Source organism: Microcebus murinus, chromosome 18, assembly GCF_040939455.1.
Source record: "Microcebus murinus isolate Inina chromosome 18, M.murinus_Inina_mat1.0, whole genome shotgun sequence".
Lineage (NCBI taxonomy): Eukaryota > Metazoa > Chordata > Mammalia > Primates > Cheirogaleidae > Microcebus > Microcebus murinus.
The window spans coordinates 1702532-1721045 of NC_134121.1; the positions used below are offsets into that span (position 1 = coordinate 1702532).

An 18514-nucleotide genomic window follows, 5' to 3' on the forward strand; every position below is an offset into this window, starting at 1 on the left:
GCCCAGTCCAAGGGGCCTGGGCCTGGCCGGGGCTGCATTGGACCCCGACCACCCTGGCGTGTGGACTCGCTAAAAATCGGCCATTAGATATTGGATTCCAGCTTCCTGGAGGTCATTTCACTAATGAGTGCACCGGAAAGAGTTTCCTAATCCATCTGTGAGGGTGGCAACTGAAGGAGAATTTTAAAGCTGACAGAATAGGCGAGGGAAGGCATAGGAGATTTCCACACCCAGCAAGGAAGACTTTCCCGAAATGGAAGAAAGAAACGAGCAAACAGAGACACCGGTAGCCCGCCCGGAAAAGAGTCTGCCCCTGAGAGAAAGCACCCTGACCAGGTTCACCCGTGGGTGGGTGGCGAGCTAGCGGCATTCAGAAGAGCGAGGCCCGCAGTCTGTGTGGAAGACACCTGCACTCTGGTGTGTGTGGCGGCGCGATTCACAAGCAGCTCTAGATGTTAAACCAAGGAGAAGCCAGGGAGTTCCCAACGCCCCAGGTGTCCTCAGCCCACGACTGGCTGCTGTGGGAATGCGAAGCCCGGCTCCTTGTCTCAGAGCGGGGTTCCCAGGAGGATCAGGCTGAAGCTGGGACTTGGCCTCAAAGTGTCCCCTCGCATGGCCACCCCCTTCCCCTTCCTGCTCCTCTACTCCTGGTGCCCCTCCATCCAGGGGCCAGACCTTAAAGAGTCACCGCAAGAGAATCCTGGTCCCAAAGGAGCCTTCTGGGGGACCGGTGCTGAGAGAGGTTGTGGGCATGGCCCGCTGGGGCTCTGCCCGACCCAGGGCTGAGAGATGCCACCTCCCAGCTCTGGGTCCCTGCAGGAAGTGTTGGCAAGCACAGGGCCGGTCCTCCAAAGGCCCAGGTGCAGGGAGCCCAGGCCAAGCAGCCTGTGGAAGAAGCCACTTGCCGTGCCACCCCGGGAACAGGACTGCAGGCCCCGGCCCTTCCCACCTCCTCCTCCTCCTCCTCCTCCTCCCCCCCGCCCCGCCCCCACAGGGCACAGGGCTCAGAGACACCTCAGACTCTTGCTACCCAAAGTGCAAAGGGCATCAGTTGCTCCTCCAACCCCCCCCCCCCGCCCAGCAGACCACGTTGTCCAGCCAGCCCCCGGGCCTCCCTGGGGTGCCCAGCACAAAAGTGCAGACACCCACCGGACCCTCAGTCTCAGTTTTCGGAGGTTTTTGCCACTCTAAGGACCCGCAGGCCAGCTGGGCCTTCGGGCAGGACAGAGAGCCCCGGAATCCGACGTGGAGAGCTGCGTGTACGTCCCCATCAGGAGGCGGTCCCCACCTCCGCGGCTCTCCCCTTGCGGGGAGCGGCAGCCCAGCCGGCAGCCGCAGCGCCTCAGGGAAGACACCAGGCTGGGCCCCCGCGGCACAGCGGGGGCACGTCCCCCGCACTCACGCGACTTAGGGACGGCTGCTGGAGACTGCTGCGGCCACCCTGCTGCCGGGTTTCTGGAGGGCTTCCTGGAAGCAGCGTCCACACCAAGCCCTTGGAAGGCCCAGGCGACGGAGGAGCCGGTCAGGCAGGGGCCGAGGACGGTGAGAGGCCGGGCGGGAAGGAGCGTGTCAGGCAGGGGCAGAGGACGGTGACCGGCCGGGCGGGGAGGAGCCGGTCAGGCGGGGGCCCAGGACAGTGACGGGCCTGGCCGGGGAGGAGTGCGTCAGGCAGGGGCAGAGGAGACGGGCTGGGTAAGGGTTAGGGTTACAGTTAGGGCACAATTCACAATCCCAAAGACGTGGAAGCGACCCGAGTGCCCATCCATCCAGGAGTGCATCAATAAAATGTGGCGCGTGGACACCACGGAGTGCCATTCGGCTGTGAGGAGCAGCGGTGAGAGGGCGCCTCTCGTGTTCTCCTGGCCAGAGCTGGAACCCGTTCCAGTAAGCCAAGTATCCCAAGAATGGACACACGAGCACCACGTGAGCGCGCTCACCAGCAAATTGGTACGAACGGATGGACGCCTAAGTGGACAGAGAGGAATCACCTTCATCGGGTGGGTGTCGGGCGGGCGGGTGGGGGGAGGGGAGGGGCATACACATCCATTAGGCATGGGGTGGGTGTGCACCGACTGGGGGATGGGCGCACTTGAAGCTCTGACCCGAGGGGGAGGCTTGGAGAGGGCAAGGCACCCGACCTTAACATTGGTACCCCCACAATACGCTGGAACAACATGAGAGGTATATGAATAAGAACACAGGGGGGGCCGGGCGCGGTGGCTCACGCCTGTAATCCTAGCTCTCTGGGAGGCCGAGCCGGGCGGATTGCTCCAGGTCAGGAGTTCGAAACCCGCCTGAGCAAGAGCGAGACCCCGTCTCTACTAAAAATAGAAAGAAATTAATTGGCCAACTAATATATATAGAAAAACACAGCCGGGCGTGGTGGTGCATGCCTGTAGTCCCAACTACTCGGGAGGCTGAGGCAGCAGGATTGCTTGAGCCCGGAGATTGAGGTTGCTGTGAGCTAGGCTGACGCCATGGCACTCACTCTAGCCTGGGCAGCAAAACGAGACTCTGTCTCAAAAAAAAAAAAAAAGAACACAGGGGGGAGGGCGGCACGGGCAACACATGTCACCTGAATACTTGTACTCCCATCATCTGCTTGAAAAGAGAGAGAAAAGAAAATGCAATCCTAGAGGTAAGAGACACTTTTTAAAAATAATGAATCCGAAGAGAAAAGTAAAAGGAGGCCTGTGGAGCAGGTCTGGGTGTGACTCCGGATCCCCCAACATCAGGTGCCACCACCAAAGATTCCTGCGTGTAGCCCATAGAACCCCAAAAGCAACGGGACGAGTTCTGGTCACATACTCCCTCAAAATGACATCCTGGCCTTCTTCTGGAACTCCCTCCCCTCTCAGACTCTCAAGGTTTCCTCCAGCGTGTCGGTTCCCACAGAGCAGACCTTTGGTCTGAGACCTGACAGTCCAGATGCCACGCATGCTGCCGCGTGGCGGCGGTGTCGCGGCTTGGGACAAGAGGAGGCCCCACGGTGCGGGCTGGGGCGCCAGGCACCGCGCGGGCGCTGAGGGTGGGGGTGACCCCCACCCCGGGCCGCCGCCGCGCTCCCAGAAAGGGGACAGAACAAGAGGCAAAAAAAAAAAAAAAAAAAAAAGCAGCAGCCTGTGGCACCCGGTATTCCCAGGCGGTCTCCCATCCAAGTACTAACCAGGCCCGACCCTGCTTAGCTTCCGAGACCAGACGAGATCGGGGGCGTTCAGGGTGGTGTGGCCCTAGACGGCGGCGGAGGGCGCCCCTGCCCCGCTCGAGAAGCCGAGCCTCTCTGGGCTTCCCCGCCGCCGCCTCCCGCCCCAAGCCCCGCGCCGGGCGGGGCCGGGCCGGGCCGGTTGAGTTCGCTGGCCAGGTCCCGCGGGCTCCCAGGGACGGGGGTGATGGGCGGGGCGGGGCGGGGCGGGGCGGGGTGGGGGGCTGTCTCTCTATACACACACACACACACTCACACTCACTCACACTCACACAAGATGCGCCTCCACGGCTGGACTCGCCAAGGTGGAGCCCTCCCAGCCCCCCTCGTCTCCTCGCCCGGCCTCCTTCACCTACCCGCTGCCCACCCCCAGCGCGTCGCTGCCGCTGACTGCGCACGCGCGGGACGCTCGCCCTTTGACCCCAGCCAGGGGCCGCCCTCCCCCACAACCCCTTTCAGCTGCGCCCCCCCCTCGCCCTGTGGGTGGGCTGCCGCCTATTCCCCCGGGCCAGGGCTGGGGCACAGCCAGTGTATGGGGCGTCTCTCTCTGGGGATGTGTCCCATGGGTGGGGTGGGGTGGCGTGGTTTGGGGGGCGCTGAAGAAATCAGTCCCCTCCATCTCCTACCTCTGGAAAACACCCAAGCCCGTGGAGAACTGCCGGCACCGCTTCGTGGGGGCCGGGACCCTCCTCCGTGTCCTCCTGTGGCCCAGTCCAAGGGGCCTGGGCCTGGCCGGGGCTGCTTTGGACCCCGACCACCCTGGCGTGTGGACTCGCTAAAAATCGGCCATTAGATATTGGATTCCAGCTTCCTGGAGGTCATTTCACTAATGAGTGCACCGGAAAGAGTTTCCTAATCCATCTGTGAGGGTGGCAACTGAAGGAGAATTTTAAAGCTGACAGAATAGGCGAGGGAAGGCATAGGAGATTTCCACACCCAGCAAGGAAGACTTTCCCGAAATGGAAGAAAGAAACGAGCAAACAGAGACACCGGTAGCCCGCCCGGAAAAGAGTCTGCCCCTGAGAGAAAGCACCCTGACCAGGTTCACCCGTGGGTGGGTGGCGAGCTAGCGGCATTCAGAAGAGCGAGGCCCGCAGTCTGTGCGGAAGACACCTGCACTCTGGTGTGTGTGGCGGCGCGATTCACAAGCAGCTCTAGATGTTAAACCAAGGAGAAGCCAGGGAGTTCCCAACGCCCCAGGTGTCCTCAGCCCACGACTGGCTGCTGTGGGAATGCGAAGCCCGGCTCCTTGTCTCAGAGCGGGGTTCCCAGGAGGATCAGGCTGAAGCTGGGACTTGGCCTCAAAGTGTCCCCTCGCATGGCCACCCCCTTCCCCTTCCTGCTCCTCTACTCCTGGTGCCCCTCCATCCAGGGGCCAGACCTTAAAGAGTCACCGCAAGAGAATCCTGGTCCCAAAGGAGCCTTCTGGGGGACCGGTGCTGAGAGAGGTTGTGGGCATGGCCCGCTGGGGCTCTGCCCGACCCAGGGCTGAGAGATGCCACCTCCCAGCTCTGGGTCCCTGCAGGAAGTGTTGGCAAGCACAGGGCCGGTCCTCCAAAGGCCCAGGTGCAGGGAGCCCAGGCCAAGCAGCCTGTGGAAGAAGCCACTTGCCGTGCCACCCCGGGAACAGGACTGCAGGCCCCGGCCCTTCCCACCTCCTCCTCCTCCTCCTCCTCCTCCCCCCCGCCCCGCCCCCACAGGGCACAGGGCTCAGAGACACCTCAGACTCTTGCTACCCAAAGTGCAAAGGGCATCAGTTGCTCCTCCAACCCCCCCCCCCCCCCGCCCAGCAGACCACGTTGTCCAGCCAGCCCCCGGGCCTCCCTGGGGTGCCCAGCACAAAAGTGCAGACACCCACCGGACCCTCAGTCTCAGTTTTCGGAGGTTTTTGCCACTCTAAGGACCCGCAGGCCAGCTGGGCCTTCGGGCAGGACAGAGAGCCCCGGAATCCGACGTGGAGAGCTGCGTGTACGTCCCCATCAGGAGGCGGTCCCCACCTCCGCGGCTCTCCCCTTGCGGGGAGCGGCAGCCCAGCCGGCAGCCGCAGGGCCTCAGGGAAGACACCAGGCTGGGCCCCCGCGGCACAGCGGGGGCACGTCCCCCGCACTCACGCGACTTAGGGACGGCTGCTGGAGACTGCTGCGGCCACCCTGCTGCCGGGTTTCTGGAGGGCTTCCTGGAAGCAGCGTCCACACCAAGCCCTTGGAAGGCCCAGGCGACGGAGGAGCCGGTCAGGCAGGGGCCGAGGACGGTGAGAGGCCGGGCGGGAAGGAGCGTGTCAGGCAGGGGCAGAGGACGGTGACCGGCCGGGCGGGGAGGAGCCGGTCAGGCGGGGGCCCAGGACAGTGACGGGCCTGGCCGGGGAGGAGTGCGTCAGGCAGGGGCAGAGGAGACGGGCTGGGTAAGGGTTAGGGTTACAGTTAGGGCACAATTCACAATCCCAAAGACGTGGAAGCGACCCGAGTGCCCATCCATCCAGGAGTGCATCAATAAAATGTGGCGCGTGGACACCACGGAGTGCCATTCGGCTGTGAGGAGCAGCGGTGAGAGGGCGCCTCTCGTGTTCTCCTGGCCAGAGCTGGAACCCGTTCCAGTAAGCCAAGTATCCCAGGAATGGACACACGAGCACCACGTGAGCGCGCTCACCAGCAAATTGGTACGAACGGATGGACGCCTAAGTGGACAGAGAGGAATCACCTTCATCGGGTGGGTGTCGGGCGGGCGGGTGGGGGGAGGGGAGGGGCATACACATCCATTAGGCATGGGGTGGGTGCGCACCGACTGGGGGATGGGCGCACTTGAAGCTCTGACCCGAGGGGGGAGGCTTGGAGAGGGCAAGGCACCCGACCTTAACATTGGTACCCCCACAATACGCTGGAACAACATGAGAGGTATATGAATAAGAACACAGGGGGGGCCGGGCGCGGTGGCTCACGCCTGTAATCCTAGCTCTCTGGGAGGCCGAGGCGGGCGGATTGCTCCAGGTCAGGAGTTCGAAACCAGCCTGAGCAAGAGCGAGACCCCGTCTCTACTAAAAATAGAAAGAAATTAATTGGCCAACTAATATATATAGAAAAACACAGCCGGGCGTGGTGGTGCATGCCTGTAGTCCCAACTACTCGGGAGGCTGAGGCAGCAGGATTGCTTGAGCCCGGAGATTGAGGTTGCTGTGAGCTAGGCTGACGCCATGGCACTCACTCTAGCCTGGGCAGCAAAACGAGACTCTGTCTCAAAAAAAAAAAAAAAAGAACACAGTGGGGAGGGCGGCACGGGCAACACATGTCACCTGAATACTTGTACTCCCATCATCTGCTTGAAAAGAGAGAGAAAAGAAAATGCAATCCTAGAGGTAAGAGACACTTTTTAAAAATAATGAATCCGAAGAGAAAAGTAAAAGGAGGCCTGTGGAGCAGGTCTGGGTGTGACTCCGGATCCCCCAACATCAGGTGCCACCACCAAAGATTCCTGCGTGTAGCCCATAGAACCCCAAAAGCAACGGGACGAGTTCTGGTCACATACTCCCTCAAAATGACATCCTGGCCTTCTTCTGGAACTCCCTCCCCTCTCAGACTCTCAAGGTTTCCTCCAGCGTGTCGGTTCCCACAGAGCAGACCTTTGGTCTGAGACCTGACAGTCCAGATGCCACGCATGCTGCCGCGTGGCGGCGGTGTCGCGGCTTGGGACAAGAGGAGGCCCCACGGTGCGGGCTGGGGCGCCAGGCACCGCGCGGGCGCTGAGGGTGGGGGTGACCCCCACCCCGGGCCGCCGCCGCGCTCCCAGAAAGGGGACAGAACAAGAGGCAAAAAAAAAAAAAAAAAAAAAAGCAGCAGCCTGTGGCACCCGGTATTCCCAGGCGGTCTCCCATCCAAGTACTAACCAGGCCCGACCCTGCTTAGCTTCCGAGACCAGACGAGATCGGGGGCGTTCAGGGTGGTGTGGCCCTAGACGGCGGCGGAGGGCGCCCCTGCCCCGCTCGAGAAGCCGAGCCTCTCTGGGCTTCCCCGCCGCCGCCTCCCGCCCCAGGCCCCGCGCCGGGCGGGGCCGGGCCGGGCCGGTTGAGTTCGCTGGCCAGGTCCCGCGGGCTCCCAGGGACGGGGGTGATGGGCGGGGCGGGGCGGGGCGGGGCGGGGTGGGGGGCTGTCTCTCTATACACACACACACACACTCACACTCACTCACACTCACACAAGATGCGCCTCCACGGCTGGACTCGCCAAGGTGGAGCCCTCCCAGCCCCCCTCGTCTCCTCGCCCGGCCTCCTTCACCTACCCGCTGCCCACCCCCAGCGCGTCGCTGCCGCTGACTGCGCACGCACGCGCGGGACGCTCGCCCTTTGACCCCAGCCAGGGGCCGCCCTCCCCCACAACCCCTTTCAGCTGCGCCCCCCCCTCGCCCTGTGGGTGGGCTGCCGCCTATTCCCCCGGGCCAGGGCTGGGGCACAGCCAGTGTATGGGGCGTCTCTCTCTGGGGATGTGTCCCATGGGTGGGGTGGGGTGGCGTGGTTTGGGGGGCGCTGAAGAAATCAGTCCCCTCCATCTCCTACCTCTGGAAAACACCCAAGCCCGTGGAGAACTGCCGGCACCGCTTCGTGGGGGCCGGGACCCTCCTCCGTGTCCTCCTGTGGCCCAGTCCAAGGGGCCTGGGCCTGGCCGGGGCTGCTTTGGACCCCGACCACCCTGGCGTGTGGACTCGCTAAAAATCGGCCATTAGATATTGGATTCCAGCTTCCTGGAGGTCATTTCACTAATGAGTGCACCGGAAAGAGTTTCCTAATCCATCTGTGAGGGTGGCAACTGAAGGAGAATTTTAAAGCTGACAGAATAGGCGAGGGAAGGCATAGGAGATTTCCACACCCAGCAAGGAAGACTTTCCCGAAATGGAAGAAAGAAACGAGCAAACAGAGACACCGGTAGCCCGCCCGGAAAAGAGTCTGCCCCTGAGAGAAAGCACCCTGACCAGGTTCACCCGTGGGTGGGTGGCGAGCTAGCGGCATTCAGAAGAGCGAGGCCCGCAGTCTGTGCGGAAGACACCTGCACTCTGGTGTGTGTGGCGGCGCGATTCACAAGCAGCTCTAGATGTTAAACCAAAGAGAAGCCAGGGAGTTCCCAACGCCCCAGGTGTCCTCAGCCCACGACTGGCTGCTGTGGGAATGCGAAGCCCGGCTCCTTGTCTCAGAGCGGGGTTCCCAGGAGGATCAGGCTGAAGCTGGGACTTGGCCTCAAAGTGTCCCCTCGCATGGCCACCCCCTTCCCCTTCCTGCTCCTCTACTCCTGGTGCCCCTCCATCCAGGGGCCAGACCTTAAAGAGTCACCGCAAGAGAATCCTGGTCCCAAAGGAGCCTTCTGGGGGACCGGTGCTGAGAGAGGTTGTGGGCATGGCCCGCTGGGGCTCTGCCCGACCCAGGGCTGAGAGATGCCACCTCCCAGCTCTGGGTCCCTGCAGGAAGTGTTGGCAAGCACAGGGCCGGTCCTCCAAAGGCCCAGGTGCAGGGAGCCCAGGCCAAGCAGCCTGTGGAAGAAGCCACTTGCCGTGCCACCCCGGGAACAGGACTGCAGGCCCCGGCCCTTCCCACCTCCTCCTCCTCCTCCTCCTCCTCCCCCCCGCCCCGCCCCCACAGGGCACAGGGCTCAGAGACACCTCAGACTCTTGCTACCCAAAGTGCAAAGGGCATCAGTTGCTCCTCCAACCCCCCCCCCCCCCCCCCCCCCCGCCCAGCAGACCACGTTGTCCAGCCAGCCCCCGGGCCTCCCTGGGGTGCCCAGCACAAAAGTGCAGACACCCACCGGACCCTCAGTCTCAGTTTTCGGAGGTTTTTGCCACTCTAAGGACCCGCAGGCCAGCTGGGCCTTCGGGCAGGACAGAGAGCCCCGGAATCCGACGTGGAGAGCTGCGTGTACGTCCCCATCAGGAGGCGGTCCCCACCTCCGCGGCTCTCCCCTTGCGGGGAGCGGCAGCCCAGCCGGCAGCCGCAGGGCCTCAGGGAAGACACCAGGCTGGGCCCCCGCGGCACAGCGGGGGCACGTCCCCCGCACTCACGCGACTTAGGGACGGCTGCTGGAGACTGCTGCGGCCACCCTGCTGCCGGGTTTCTGGAGGGCTTCCTGGAAGCAGCGTCCACACCAAGCCCTTGGAAGGCCCAGGCGACGGAGGAGCCGGTCAGGCAGGGGCCGAGGACGGTGAGAGGCCGGGCGGGAAGGAGCGTGTCAGGCAGGGGCAGAGGACGGTGACCGGCCGGGCGGGGAGGAGCCGGTCAGGCGGGGGCCCAGGACAGTGACGGGCCTGGCCGGGGAGGAGTGCGTCAGGCAGGGGCAGAGGAGACGGGCTGGGTAAGGGTTAGGGTTACAGTTAGGGCACAATTCACAATCCCAAAGACGTGGAAGCGACCCGAGTGCCCATCCATCCAGGAGTGCATCAATAAAATGTGGCGCGTGGACACCACGGAGTGCCATTCGGCTGTGAGGAGCAGCGGTGAGAGGGCGCCTCTCGTGTTCTCCTGGCCAGAGCTGGAACCCGTTCCAGTAAGCCAAGTATCCCAGGAATGGACACACGAGCACCACGTGAGCGCGCTCACCAGCAAATTGGTACGAACGGATGGACGCCTAAGTGGACAGAGAGGAATCACCTTCATCGGGTGGGTGTCGGGCGGGCGGGTGGGGGGAGGGGAGGGGCATACACATCCATTAGGCATGGGGTGGGTGCGCACCGACTGGGGGATGGGCGCACTTGAAGCTCTGACCCGAGGGGGGAGGCTTGGAGAGGGCAAGGCACCCGACCTTAACATTGGTACCCCCACAATACGCTGGAACAACATGAGAGGTATATGAATAAGAACACAGGGGGGGCCGGGCGCGGTGGCTCACGCCTGTAATCCTAGCTCTCTGGGAGGCCGAGGCGGGCGGATTGCTCCAGGTCAGGAGTTCGAAACCAGCCTGAGCAAGAGCGAGACCCCGTCTCTACTAAAAATAGAAAGAAATTAATTGGCCAACTAATATATATAGAAAAACACAGCCGGGCGTGGTGGTGCATGCCTGTAGTCCCAACTACTCGGGAGGCTGAGGCAGCAGGATTGCTTGAGCCCGGAGATTGAGGTTGCTGTGAGCTAGGCTGACGCCATGGCACTCACTCTAGCCTGGGCAGCAAAACGAGACTCTGTCTCAAAAAAAAAAAAAAAAGAACACAGGGGGGAGGGCGGCACGGGCAACACATGTCACCTGAATACTTGTACTCCCATCATCTGCTTGAAAAGAGAGAGAAAAGAAAATGCAATCCTAGAGGTAAGAGACACTTTTTAAAAATAATGAATCCGAAGAGAAAAGTAAAAGGAGGCCTGTGGAGCAGGTCTGGGTGTGACTCCGGATCCCCCAACATCAGGTGCCACCACCAAAGATTCCTGCGTGTAGCCCATAGAACCCCAAAAGCAACGGGACGAGTTCTGGTCACATACTCCCTCAAAATGACATCCTGGCCTTCTTCTGGAACTCCCTCCCCTCTCAGACTCTCAAGGTTTCCTCCAGCGTGTCGGTTCCCACAGAGCAGACCTTTGGTCTGAGACCTGACAGTCCAGATGCCACGCATGCTGCCGCGTGGCGGCGGTGTCGCGGCTTGGGACAAGAGGAGGCCCCACGGTGCGGGCTGGGGCGCCAGGCACCGCGCGGGCGCTGAGGGTGGGGGTGACCCCCACCCCGGGCCGCCGCCGCGCTCCCAGAAAGGGGACAGAACAAGAGGCAAAAAAAAAAAAAAAAAAAAAAAGCAGCAGCCTGTGGCACCCGGTATTCCCAGGCGGTCTCCCATCCAAGTACTAACCAGGCCCGACCCTGCTTAGCTTCCGAGACCAGACGAGATCGGGGGCGTTCAGGGTGGTGTGGCCCTAGACGGCGGCGGAGGGCGCCCCTGCCCCGCTCGAGAAGCCGAGCCTCTCTGGGCTTCCCCGCCGCCGCCTCCCGCCCCAGGCCCCGCGCCGGGCGGGGCCGGGCCGGGCCGGTTGAGTTCGCTGGCCAGGTCCCGCGGGCTCCCAGGGACGGGGGTGATGGGCGGGGCGGGGCGGGGCGGGGCGGGGTGGGGGGCTGTCTCTCTATACACACACACACACACTCACACTCACTCACACTCACACAAGATGCGCCTCCACGGCTGGACTCGCCAAGGTGGAGCCCTCCCAGCCCCCCTCGTCTCCTCGCCCGGCCTCCTTCACCTACCCGCTGCCCACCCCCAGCGCGTCGCTGCCGCTGACTGCGCACGCACGCGCGGGACGCTCGCCCTTTGACCCCAGCCAGGGGCCGCCCTCCCCCACAACCCCTTTCAGCTGCGCCCCCCCCTCGCCCTGTGGGTGGGCTGCCGCCTATTCCCCCGGGCCAGGGCTGGGGCACAGCCAGTGTATGGGGCGTCTCTCTCTGGGGATGTGTCCCATGGGTGGGGTGGGGTGGCGTGGTTTGGGGGGCGCTGAAGAAATCAGTCCCCTCCATCTCCTACCTCTGGAAAACACCCAAGCCCGTGGAGAACTGCCGGCACCGCTTCGTGGGGGCCGGGACCCTCCTCCGTGTCCTCCTGTGGCCCAGTCCAAGGGGCCTGGGCCTGGCCGGGGCTGCTTTGGACCCCGACCACCCTGGCGTGTGGACTCGCTAAAAATCGGCCATTAGATATTGGATTCCAGCTTCCTGGAGGTCATTTCACTAATGAGTGCACCGGAAAGAGTTTCCTAATCCATCTGTGAGGGTGGCAACTGAAGGAGAATTTTAAAGCTGACAGAATAGGCGAGGGAAGGCATAGGAGATTTCCACACCCAGCAAGGAAGACTTTCCCGAAATGGAAGAAAGAAACGAGCAAACAGAGACACCGGTAGCCCGCCCGGAAAAGAGTCTGCCCCTGAGAGAAAGCACCCTGACCAGGTTCACCCGTGGGTGGGTGGCGAGCTAGCGGCATTCAGAAGAGCGAGGCCCGCAGTCTGTGCGGAAGACACCTGCACTCTGGTGTGTGTGGCGGCGCGATTCACAAGCAGCTCTAGATGTTAAACCAAGGAGAAGCCAGGGAGTTCCCAACGCCCCAGGTGTCCTCAGCCCACGACTGGCTGCTGTGGGAATGCGAAGCCCGGCTCCTTGTCTCAGAGCGGGGTTCCCAGGAGGATCAGGCTGAAGCTGGGACTTGGCCTCAAAGTGTCCCCTCGCATGGCCACCCCCTTCCCCTTCCTGCTCCTCTACTCCTGGTGCCCCTCCATCCAGGGGCCAGACCTTAAAGAGTCACCGCAAGAGAATCCTGGTCCCAAAGGAGCCTTCTGGGGGACCGGTGCTGAGAGAGGTTGTGGGCATGGCCCGCTGGGGCTCTGCCCGACCCAGGGCTGAGAGATGCCACCTCCCAGCTCTGGGTCCCTGCAGGAAGTGTTGGCAAGCACAGGGCCGGTCCTCCAAAGGCCCAGGTGCAGGGAGCCAAGGCCAAGCAGCCTGTGGAAGAAGCCACTTGCCGTGCCACCCCGGGAACAGGACTGCAGGCCCCGGCCCTTCCCACCTCCTCCTCCTCCTCCTCCTCCTCCCCCCCGCCCCGCCCCCACAGGGCACAGGGCTCAGAGACACCTCAGACTCTTGCTACCCAAAGTGCAAAGGGCATCAGTTGCTCCTCCAACCCCCCCCCCCCGCCCAGCAGACCACGTTGTCCAGCCAGCCCCCGGGCCTCCCTGGGGTGCCCAGCACAAAAGTGCAGACACCCACCGGACCCTCAGTCTCAGTTTTCGGAGGTTTTTGCCACTCTAAGGACCCGCAGGCCAGCTGGGCCTTCGGGCAGGACAGAGAGCCCCGGAATCCGACGTGGAGAGCTGCGTGTACGTCCCCATCAGGAGGCGGTCCCCACCTCCGCGGCTCTCCCCTTGCGGGGAGCGGCAGCCCAGCCGGCAGCCGCAGGGCCTCAGGGAAGACACCAGGCTGGGCCCCCGCGGCACAGCGGGGGCACGTCCCCCGCACTCACGCGACTTAGGGACGGCTGCTGGAGACTGCTGCGGCCACCCTGCTGCCGGGTTTCTGGAGGGCTTCCTGGAAGCAGCGTCCACACCAAGCCCTTGGAAGGCCCAGGCGACGGAGGAGCCGGTCAGGCAGGGGCCGAGGACGGTGAGAGGCCGGGCGGGAAGGAGCGTGTCAGGCAGGGGCAGAGGACGGTGACCGGCCGGGCGGGGAGGAGCCGGTCAGGCGGGGGCCCAGGACAGTGACGGGCCTGGCCGGGGAGGAGTGCGTCAGGCAGGGGCAGAGGAGACGGGCTGGGTAAGGGTTAGGGTTACAGTTAGGGCACAATTCACAATCCCAAAGACGTGGAAGCGACCCGAGTGCCCATCCATCCAGGAGTGCATCAATAAAATGTGGCGCGTGGACACCACGGAGTGCCATTCGGCTGTGAGGAGCAGCGGTGAGAGGGCGCCTCTCGTGTTCTCCTGGCCAGAGCTGGAACCCGATCCAGTAAGCCAAGTATCCCAAGAATGGACACACGAGCACCACGTGAGCGCGCTCACCACCAAATTGGTACGAACGGATGGACGCCTAAGTGGACAGAGAGGAATCACCTTCATCGGGTGGGTGTCGGGCGGGCGGGTGGGGGGAGGGGAGGGGCATACACATCCATTAGGCATGGGGTGGGTGCGCACCGACTGGGGGATGGGCGCACTTGAAGCTCTGACCCGAGGGGGGAGGCTTGGAGAGGGCAAGGCACCCGACCTTAACATTGGTACCCCCACAATACGCTGGAACAACATGAGAGGTATATGAATAAGAACACAGGGGGGGCCGGGCGCGGTGGCTCACGCCTGTAATCCTAGCTCTCTGGGAGGCCGAGGCGGGCGGATTGCTCCAGGTCAGGAGTTCGAAACCAGCCTGAGCAAGAGCGAGACCCCGTCTCTACTAAAAATAGAAAGAAATTAATTGGCCAACTAATATATATAGAAAAACACAGCCGGGCGTGGTGGTGCATGCCTGTAGTCCCAACTACTCGGGAGGCTGAGGCAGCAGGATTGCTTGAGCCCGGAGATTGAGGTTGCTGTGAGCTAGGCTGACGCCATGGCACTCACTCTAGCCTGGGCAGCAAAACGAGACTCTGTCTCAAAAAAAAAAAAAAAAAAGAACACAGGGGGGAGGGCGGCACGGGCAACACATGTCACCTGAATACTTGTACTCCCATCATCTGCTTGAAAAGAGAGAGAAAAGAAAATGCAATCCTAGAGGTAAGAGACACTTTTTAAAAATAATGAATCCGAAGAGAAAAGTAAAAGGAGGCCTGTGGAGCAGGTCTGGGTGTGACTCCGGATCCCCCAACATCAGGTGCCACCACCAAAGATTCCTGCGTGTAGCCCATAGAACCCCAAAAGCAACGGGACGAGTTCTGGTCACATACTCCCTCAAAATGACATCCTGGCCTTCTTCTGGAACTCCCTCCCCTCTCAGACTCTCAAGGTTTCCTCCAGCGTGTCGGTTCCCACAGAGCAGACCTTTGGTCTGAGACCTGACAGTCCAGATGCCACGCATGCTGCCGCGTGGCGGCGGTGTCGCGGCTTGGGACAAGAGGAGGCCCCACGGTGCGGGCTGGGGCGCCAGGCACCGCGCGGGCGCTGAGGGTGGGGGTGACCCCCACCCCGGACCGCCGCCTCGCTCCCAGAAAGGGGACAGAACAAGAGGCAAGAAAAAAAAAAAAAAAGCAGCAGCCTGTGGCACCCGGTATTCCCAGGCGGTCTCCCATCCAAGTACTAACCAGGCCCGACCCTGCTTAGCTTCCGAGACCAGACGAGATCGGGGGCGTTCAGGGTGGTGTGGCCCTAGACCGCGGCGGAGGGCGCCCCTGCCCCGCTCGAGAAGCCGAGCCTCTCTGGGCTTCCCCGCCGCCGCCTCCCGCCCCAGGCCCCGCGCCGGGCCGGGCCGGGCCGGTTGAGTTCGCCGGCCGGGTCCCGCTGGCTCCCAGGGACGGGGGTGATGGGCGGGGCGGGGCGGGGCGGGGCGGGGTGGGGGGCTGTCTCTCTATACACACACACACACACTCACACTCACTCACACTCACACAAGATGCGCCTCCACGGCTGGACTCGCCAAGGTGGAGCCCTCCCAGCCCCCCTCGTCTCCTCGCCCGGCCTCCTTCACCTACCCGCTGCCCACCCCCAGCGCGTCGCTGCCGCTGACTGCGCACGCGCGGGACGCTCGCCCTTTGACCCCAGCCAGGGGCCGCCCTCCCCCACAACCCCTTTCAGCTGCGCCCCCCCCTCGCCCTGTGGGTGGGCTGCCGCCTATTCCCCCGGGCCAGGGCTGGGGCACAGCCAGTGTATGGGGCGTCTCTCTCTGGGGATGTGTCCCATGGGTGGGGTGGGGTGGCGTGGTTTGGGGGGCGCTGAAGAAATCAGTCCCCTCCATCTCCTACCTCTGGAAAACGCCCAAGCCCGTGGAGAACTGCCGGCACCGCTTCGTGGGGGCCGGGACCCTCCTCCGTGTCCTCCTGTGGCCCAGTCCAAGGGGCCTGGGCCTGGCCGGGGCTGCATTGGACCCCGACCACCCTGGCGTGTGGACTCGCTAAAAATCGGCCATTAGATATTGGATTCCAGCTTCCTGGAGGTCATTTCACTAATGAGTGCACCGGAAAGAGTTTCCTAATCCATCTGTGAGGGTGGCAACTGAAGGAGAATTTTAAAGCTGACAGAATAGGCGAGGGAAGGCATAGGAGATTTCCACACCCAGCAAGGAAGACTTTCCCGAAATGGAAGAAAGAAACGAGCAAACAGAGACACCGGTAGCCCGCCCGGAAAAGAGTCTGCCCCTGAGAGAAAGCACCCTGACCAGGTTCACCCGTGGGTGGGTGGCGAGCTAGCGGCATTCAGAAGAGCGAGGCCCGCAGTCTGTGTGGAAGACACCTGCACTCTGGTGTGTGTGGCGGCGCGATTCACAAGCAGCTCTAGATGTTAAACCAAGGAGAAGCCAGGGAGTTCCCAACGCCCCAGGTGTCCTCAGCCCACGACTGGCTGCTGTGGGAATGCGAAGCCCGGCTCCTTGTCTCAGAGCGGGGTTCCCAGGAGGATCAGGCTGAAGCTGGGACTTGGCCTCAAAGTGTCCCCTCGCATGGCCACCCCCTTCCCCTTCCTGCTCCTCTACTCCTGGTGCCCCTCCATCCAGGGGCCAGACCTTAAAGAGTCACCGCAAGAGAATCCTGGTCCCAAAGGAGCCTTCTGGGGGACCGGTGCTGAGAGAGGTTGTGGGCATGGCCCGCTGGGGCTCTGCCCGACCCAGGGCTGAGAGATGCCACCTCCCAGCTCTGGGTCCCTGCAGGAAGTGTTGGCAAGCACAGGGCCGGTCCTCCAAAGGCCCAGGTGCAGGGAGCCCAGGCCAAGCAGCCTGTGGAAGAAGCCACTTGCCGTGCCACCCCGGGAACAGGACTGCAGGCCCCGGCCCTTCCCACCTCCTCCTCCTCCTCCTCCGCCCCGCACCCCCACCCCGACATGGCACAGGGCTTAGAGACACCTCAGACTCTTGCTACCCAAAGTGCAAAGGGCATCAGTTGCTCCTCCAAACCCCCCGCCCAGCAGACCGCGTTGTCCAGCCAGCCCCCGGGCCTCCCTGGGGTGCCCAGCACAAAAGTGCAGACACCCACCGGACCCTCAGTCTCAGTTTTCGGAGGTTTTTGCCACTCTAAGGACCCGCAGGCCAGCTGGGCCTTCGGGCAGGACAGAGAGCCCCGGAATCCGACGTGGAGAGCTGCGTGTACGTCCCCATCAGGAGGCGGTCCCCACCTCCGCGGCTCTCCCCTTGCGGGGAGCGGCAGCCCAGCCGGCAGCCGCAGGGCCTCAGGGAAGACACCAGGCTGGGCCCCCGCGGCACAGCGGGGGCACGTCCCCCGCACTCACGCGACTTAGGGACGGCTGCTGGAGACTGCTGCGGCCACCCTGCTGCCGGGTTTCTGGAGGGCTTCCTGGAAGCAGCGTCCACACCAAGCCCTTGGAAGGCCCAGGCGACGGAGGAGCCGGTCAGGCAGGGGCCGAGGACGGTGAGAGGCCGGGCGGGAAGGAGCGTGTCAGGCAGGGGCAGAGGACGGTGACCGGCCGGGCGGGGAGGAGCCGGTCAGGCGGGGGCCCAGGACAGTGACGGGCCTGGCCGGGGAGGAGTGCGTCAGGCAGGGGCAGAGGAGACGGGCTGGGTAAGGGTTAGGGTTACAGTTAGGGCACAATTCACAATCCCAAAGACGTGGAAGCGACCCGAGTGCCCATCCATCCAGGAGTGCATCAATAAAATGTGGCGCGTGGACACCACGGAGTGCCATTCGGCTGTGAGGAGCAGCGGTGAGAGGGCGCCTCTCGTGTTCTCCTGGCCAGAGCTGGAACCCGATCCAGTAAGCCAAGTATCCCAAGAATGGACACACGAGCACCACGTGAGCGCGCTCACCACCAAATTGGTACGAACGGATGGACGCCTAAGTGGACAGAGAGGAATCACCTTCATCGGGTGGGTGTCGGGCGGGCGGGTGGGGGGAGGGGAGGGGCATACACATCCATTAGGCATGGGGTGGGTGCGCACCGACTGGGGGATGGGCGCACTTGAAGCTCTGACCCGAGGGGGGAGGCTTGGAGAGGGCAAGGCACCCGACCTTAACATTGGTACCCCCACAATACGCTGGAACAACATGAGAGGTATATGAATAAGAACACAGGGGGGGCCGGGCGCGGTGGCTCACGCCTGTAATCCTAGCTCTCTGGGAGGCCGAGGCGGGCGGATTGCTCCAGGTCAGGAGTTCGAAACCAGCCTGAGCAAGAGCGAGACCCCGTCTCTACTAAAAATAGAAAGAAATTAATTGGCCAACTAATATATATAGAAAAACACAGCCGGGCGTGGTGGTGCATGCCTGTAGTCCCAACTACTCGGGAGGCTGAGGCAGCAGGATTGCTTGAGCCCGGAGATTGAGGTTGCTGTGAGCTAGGCTGACGCCATGGCACTCACTCTAGCCTGGGCAGCAAAACGAGACTCTGTCTCAAAAAAAAAAAAAAAAAGAACACAGGGGGGAGGGCGGCACGGGCAACACATGTCACCTGAATACTTGTACTCCCATCATCTGCTTGAAAAGAGAGAGAAAAGAAAATGCAATCCTAGAGGTAAGAGACACTTTTTAAAAATAATGAATCCGAAGAGAAAAGTAAAAGGAGGCCTGTGGAGCAGGTCTGGGTGTGACTCCGGATCCCCCAACATCAGGTGCCACCACCAAAGATTCCTGCGTGTAGCCCATAGAACCCCAAAAGCAACGGGACGAGTTCTGGTCACATACTCCCTCAAAATGACATCCTGGCCTTCTTCTGGAACTCCCTCCCCTCTCAGACTCTCA

General features: G+C 62.7%; 4 non-coding genes across 4 annotated transcripts; all 4 read right to left on the reverse strand.

The window, feature by feature from the left end:
* Positions 1-3117: 3117 nt before the first annotated feature.
* Positions 3118-3236, reverse strand: LOC142862089 (5S ribosomal RNA). Its single transcript, XR_012913235.1, has one exon. It is a non-coding gene; the product is annotated as a 5S ribosomal RNA (ribosomal RNA).
* A 3794-nt stretch (positions 3237-7030) lies between these two features.
* On the reverse strand, positions 7031-7149 carry LOC142862090 (5S ribosomal RNA). The gene has a single exon (XR_012913236.1). It is a non-coding gene; the product is annotated as a 5S ribosomal RNA (ribosomal RNA).
* Positions 7150-10956: 3807 nt separating this feature from the next.
* LOC142862091 (5S ribosomal RNA) lies at positions 10957-11075 on the reverse strand. Its single transcript, XR_012913237.1, has one exon. It is a non-coding gene; the product is annotated as a 5S ribosomal RNA (ribosomal RNA).
* A 3793-nt stretch (positions 11076-14868) lies between these two features.
* LOC142862092 (5S ribosomal RNA) lies at positions 14869-14987 on the reverse strand. Its single transcript, XR_012913238.1, has one exon. It is a non-coding gene; the product is annotated as a 5S ribosomal RNA (ribosomal RNA).
* Positions 14988-18514: the final 3527 nt, after the last annotated feature.